The sequence below is a fragment of the Aquarana catesbeiana genome, linkage group LG11 (assembly GCF_042186555.1).
Source record: "Aquarana catesbeiana isolate 2022-GZ linkage group LG11, ASM4218655v1, whole genome shotgun sequence".
NCBI lineage: Eukaryota > Metazoa > Chordata > Amphibia > Anura > Ranidae > Aquarana > Aquarana catesbeiana.
Window position 1 is genome coordinate 221,756,609 of NC_133334.1, and position 6,281 is coordinate 221,762,889.

General features: G+C 46.8%; 1 long non-coding RNA gene across 1 annotated transcript; it reads left to right on the forward strand.

Annotated features, from left to right (window-relative positions):
• The first annotated feature begins 2,055 nt into the window (after nucleotides 1-2,055).
• On the forward strand, nucleotides 2,056-2,564 carry LOC141111645 (uncharacterized). The gene is made up of 2 exons (XR_012236465.1): nucleotides 2,056-2,239; nucleotides 2,354-2,564. It is a non-coding gene; the product is annotated as an uncharacterized lncRNA (long non-coding RNA).
• The last annotated feature ends 3,717 nt before the right edge of the window (nucleotides 2,565-6,281 follow it).

Genomic DNA, 6,281 nt, shown 5'->3' on the forward strand with positions numbered 1-6,281 from the left:
AATCTGATCCTAAGTGACACTTTTTGGGGACCAGTGACATTATTACATTGATCAGTGCTAAAAAAAAAACACTGATCAATGACACTGGCAGGGAAGGGGTCAACACTAGGGGGCGATCAAGGGGTTAACTGTGTTCCCTGGATGTCTTCTAACTGTATGGGCTCACTGGAACACCACAGAGATCACTGTTCCCGATTACTGGGAACAGCAAATCTCCATCTCCTCTGTCAGAACGGGGATCCACCTTGTCTACATAGGCAGATCCCCATTCTGCCTCTGTATACTGGGATCGCGGGTCGCCGGCAGACATCAAGTCCGCGGGACCTGCGGGCGCACTCCGGCGGCGCACCCACAGTGCCACATGCATGGACGGACGTACTGGTACGGCGGTTCGTGCAATAGAGCCTGTCGCCGTATATATACAGTGGCTGGTCAGCAAGTGGTTTAACCTTAAATTGCGCAGGGGATTTTTCACTGTCAGGGCCATAAGGATGTGAAACTCTCTTACACAATTGGTGGTGGCTGCGGGGAGTATGGATATTTTTAAAAAGGCTCTTGGATGTGCATCTTAAAGAACACACCATACAGGGATATGGTTAATTAATAATAATGTATCATTTGGTATATAAATAACGAGGTAGGGGTGGGTGCCATCATCCTAATAAGATTTGAGAGATTGTCACCAAATTTTCCACCCATCACAACACACTCCGTACATTACTATCCAAACGCTGGCACCTACTTACAGACCACCATATCCTGGGCAAATATGTGAGATCAACACCCGAACTAGTCTTCAAAAGGGCTACCCCCCCTAGGGGACAGACTCGCCAGCAGTCACTATAGGGCTAATCGCCATTGTCCTGAGGGCCCCCTGGCACTTTTAGATGTGGGACTTGCCCCAAATGCCCATGGATTTTGGAGGGTACAAGTTTCACCCTCCCCAACGGAGAAACTTTTTTCCCTCGCCAACATGCTAACTGTTGTACCAGAGGCATGGTTTACCTGATGGTCTGTGCCTGCAAGGCCTTTTATGTAGGCAAGATCATCGGGGAACTACACCAAAGAATGGGTGACCATTTATATTATGCGTCCAATGGCAAGTTAACCTCGGTTGGACGCCATATTGGCATCCACCACCGTTGCAATCAGAATTCGTCAAATTCCTTGTGTTAGAGGTTATTTCCAAGGACCCACGGGGTGGGGACTGGGATCGCGAGATCCTGAGACGTAAGGCTTCCCCTGCCTTTAGAATTCCATGACGATAAGGGTCACTGCGTGCGCACCTCTCAGTTCACGCAAGCGCACTGGGAGCGGCAGACCCGGAGACGTCAGCATCCGGCTTGCGCCGGCTTCTGACATACTTCTGGGTTGGAGGCTCAAAAGGCGGCTTAGATGGCCCATAGTGGAACGGCTTACACCCGGGGATACATGCCACCACACACACAGCTCAAGGTAAGCTCACTTGTTGCGGGAATTGACGGCCCGAGTTCTGGGCCCCTGAGACAATGCAGTTGGACCTCTTCCTCTGTGCTCATCCCTCGACATATACCTACCCATTTGTCTACTCTTTTACAGATCATATCAGTTACTGCTGCATTCAGCAGCTAACTAAACTGTTGCCATCATACCCTTCCTACTCCACCTGGGTCTAATTCATGTTAAAAGTCATTACAGTGTGTGGTTATTCCCGGGTGCAAAACTAACCAAGGATACTATAGGGTGGGTACCCTCCAGTTCTTCTTTTGCTTATTCACATGGTCTGGTTCCCTTCTCTTTTCCCCCCTTCCCCTTCCTCTGACCCTTTCCCCTTTCCCCCCTCCCCCCCCCCCCCCCTATTTCCTCTCCTATCAATTTCCCCCCCTTTTCTTCCCCTCCCCCTCTTTCCCATCCCTCCCACTGTCCTTCCTAACTTTTTTTTTTTTACCTCTCTATCCTTTTCTTTCCCCTCTCTTCCCCCCTCTCTTTCTGTTCATATCTTACTCCCCCCCCCCTTCCCCACTCCCTCCCCCCTCCCTCTTCTGTCTCCCTCACTTTCCCCTCCTACCACTCTCCATTCCCTGGTTCTAATCCTTGGTTTTATATATAAGTATGGTCCCTACCATGTTGCTATATATTTAGTTCCTCCCTTACCTATTCCAGCTGGTTCCATGCTTATTGCCTCCCGTGTCCGCCCGGGGTGGGACCCCCATCTCGGGTGTCTCAATAGCCGTCTTATGCCCCCATTGGGTCTCCAGTGGTGAGTCACACTGTTGTCTATCATTCTCCATTAATTCAGCTGTACCTGACATACAATTAAGATGTTTAACTTGTTTACTTTCTGTAACTATAAGATTGTATCTGTTTATTTTAGATGCTCTGGGTAACACCTCCTGAAGAAACGACAATCGTTGCGAAACATGTTGAGGAACCATCTCTACCCGCATCACTCTTTCTACCCATTAGTTGGGTTTTAGAGCATATATTTGTTATTTTGTTATCTCATACAATATCCCTGCTATATGTCCTGTTGTGACTATGAATTTTATCAATTTTTTTCTAATAAATGTATATTTTTAATATAACTTTACGTATGCCTAATCATTGGGTACCGAGATAGTCCTCCCATCACCTCTGGCGTTACTAGGCAATAATTTGTGGAGTAGCTCTAGTTGACCCATTCCTCCTCCAAAAAAATACAGGGATATGGGAAATAATTATAGATACTGACACACTTACACCAACACAGGTTAAACTGGATGGACTATTGCCGTTTTTTGGCCTTACCTACTGTGCGTAACTAAGAACTGTGTTGCTAGTTGCTACCGTACAGTTAACTGTTTCTGTTGCATGTTTTTACTCCAAAAAAAAAAGTTTTGAATTGGTTGCATAATTAAAATTCCGATTTAGTTTAAACCTTATTTCACTCTTCGTCTTTCAGGACAGCACCTGGAGAGCGCAGCTCCACCCACTTTTCCCAGGAAACATTGCAGTCAGTTTTTCTTTAAAGACCGATCGCTTCTACTATGGCCTCAGTTGTAGTGTTTCCTCCACAATGGTGAAAGCGCTGCAGGGAGCCAGGGGTGTGCTATGCTTTCTCCAGGTGGAGGGAGTATGAGGCATACCGGTTAGTTGGTAAAGGTTTGTTGGCAGGCCAGCCCAGCTTCCTCCCTTACGTGTGGGGGTTGCTCCGGCATCCTCCCCTCTTCATACCCAGCGAGGGTCAGGCTGCTGGGGGTCCCCGCTCCTCTAGACCGGCAGCTAGGCTAAGGAGGAGCGGCGTCTTCTTCGTCCCCAAAGCCTCAGCCTTCCGGGTTCCGGTGGCGAGCGCTTCACTACGGCCGGTTCCGGCCGCTGGAACGCAGGAGGAGAGGACGGCCTCTTTCGGTTGACATAATTTCCGGCCCTCGCAGCGGCGAGCGGACCGGGAAATTTGAAATAAATAAGCACTAAACGCCATTGTGAATCCTTGCAGCATGGAGGAGAAACAAACGGCGGTGGCAGGAGCAGGAGCCACACAAGTCAGCCAGACCCAGGTAAGCGGGGACAACGGTCTCTGTATCTTACTCTATGGGCATGTTTTATTCTCCCTCTTTTTAAATTTTGGGAATTTAAGAGCCTGCAACAGTCTTCTTGTATGTTGAATCAGGAACCAGTAGTGTTTAAATTGTTGTAAAATAAATCTTTGGGGGGATTTACTGGCTGATCTCAAATAGAGGGGTTAAAGTGTTAGCTCCTCCATTTTTTTTCAGCATGCTATGGTTTTTGTGTAAGGATAAAAACATACGGTTATTTTCTTATGTATTTCAGAAAGCTAAAGAAAAGACCAAACGTTCCTCCCTTCCTGTTAAAAGGAAATGTCCATCTTGTAAAAATGTACTTAAAGAGTCTTGGGCAAAGGTATTATGCAGGGCCTGCATTGCAGACTTGGTTAAGGAGGAGACCACTCCTACTACACCTGTGGCTCAGCAAGGAGAATTATTGAACTCCTTTAGAAAGGAATTGGCTGATACTTTTGAGACATTAAGGTCTTATCTTGACAAACGCCTAGCTGCAGGTAGCAGCTCAGTACCTCGTTCCCAGTCATCTGTTTCTGCATACAGAGGGGGCAGTGACTCAGAAGAGGAAGAACGTAGCGTTGTTACAAAATCTGAGGAAGAGGCAGAGGAAGAGAGAGAATCTTCTTCTTCTGGCTACAAATTATCCCTAGAGGAGGTGGATGATCTTCTAAAAACTATCCACACTACTCTAAATATTACAGAGGATAAAACCCTATTGTCGTTACATGATAAAATGTTTCAGGGCATGGGTGAAGTGAAGCACAGAGTGTTTCCGGTGCATAAGTTTCTATCAGAAACAATAAAAAGGGAATGGAAGGACCCAGAGAGGGCCCCTTTCTTTTCTAGATCCCTCAAACGCAGGTTTCCCTTTGAAGAGGATAGCTCCCAGGTCTGGAACAAAAAACCAAGGCTGTGGACACAGCTTTCTCTCAAGTGTCGAGAAACACTGACCTTGTGTTTGAGAATATGGGTATCCTAAAGGATTCCATGGATAAAAGGGCTGACTCCCTATGAAAAAAAGCTTGGGATTCCACCCTAGCAAATTTAAAGCCAACCATGGCCTCAACCGTTGTGGCCAGGAACTTAGAGCATTGCATGGAACAACTAAGAGCTCATATCGAGGCAGGAACTCCTCGTGAAGATCTTTTAGAGACACTGCCGGTGTTACTGAAGGCAGTAGGATACATAGCAGACGCTTCAGCTGAATCAGTTAGAATGTCAGCCAGATCCTCTGTGTTGATAAATTCAACGCGTAGAGCTCTATGGGTCAAGACATGGACCGGGGATACAGCCTCAAAGACCAAGTTATGTGGTCTACCTTTTGAGGGAGATTTGATTTTTGGCCCAGGTCTTGAAGACATACTTGAAAGAACGGCTGACAAGAAAAAGGCCTTCCCTATAAAGAAAAAGGTGATCCCTCAAGGCAATAACATTTTTTTGTCCTTTTCAGAAAACCTCAGACACAAAGGAGACAGGATATAAAAGACCATGGAGGTCTCAGAGAGGCAGGGGCAAGTCAGGAGTACTATTTCGCCCCCCTACCCCAAATACAAAGAGCCAGTGACTGTCCTCCGACTGTGGGAGCAAGGTTACAAACCTTCTTTTCACAGTGGCAGAGGATAACAGACAGTCCATTTAACCTCAAAACGATAATAGAGGGTTACAGACTGGAGTTCTCCAACCCCCCACCTGTTCGGTTTTATATAACTCAGGCTCCCCGAGACCCAGAGAAGATTACAGCAATGACTACAATCCTACAGGAATTAATTCAGCAGAAGGTGATCATAAATGTTTCTCCCAAAGAAGTGGAACAGGGGTGCTATTCACACATATTTCTGGTGAAGAAGCCTTCGGGCAAATTCAGATTAATTCTGAAGCTGAAGATTCTCAACAGATCTGTCAGGTACAAGAAATTCAAAATGGACACGATCTTTTCAGTAAAGGGTCTCCTGACCCCAAACTGTTTTATGGCATCCATAGACCTGAGGGATGCATATCTCCCATGTGCCTATAGCACCAGCATCCCAAAAACACCTCAGATTTGCGATCAGGAGGGGAGAGTCTGACCTACATCTTCAGTTCAGGGCTCTTGCTTTCGGGCTGTCATCCTCTCCGAGGATATTCACAAAAGGTCTTAGCAGAGGCCTTAGCCCCACTCAGAATAGAGGGAATCTCGATTGTCCCATATTTAGATGATCTTCTAATATTTTCCAAGACAAGGGACATGTTAGGGAAGGATCTGGAAAGGACACAAGAGACATCTGGAGAGTCTCGGCTGGATAATAAACAAGGAAAAATCAAACATGATTCCATCGCAGATAATAAAATTCCTAGGTTATACCATCGATTCCATACAGGAGAGAATCTTCCTCCCCGAGGAAAAGATAGAAAAACTTCAGAATGAAAAAAAAGACCCAGACAAACCTGCCAATTACCATCAGGGCAGCTATGTCTGTCTTGGGGCTCCTTACTGCATCAATACCAGCAGTACAGTGGGCACGTTTCCACGCAAGGGATCTCCAGCAAGCAATCCTGAGAAATTGGTCCTATGTAGAGTCCCTGGAAAAAATGATAAAAATGCCCCCTCAAGTTCAGAGGAAGCTTTGGTGGTGGAAGAGCCACTCAAATCTGAACAGGGGCCTGCTCTGGTGTTTCCCCCTGGGGAGGAGGTTGACAACGGATGCAAGTTCTTGGGGTTGGGGCGCCCACCTGGAAGGACAGATGGCTCAGGGGAATTGGACA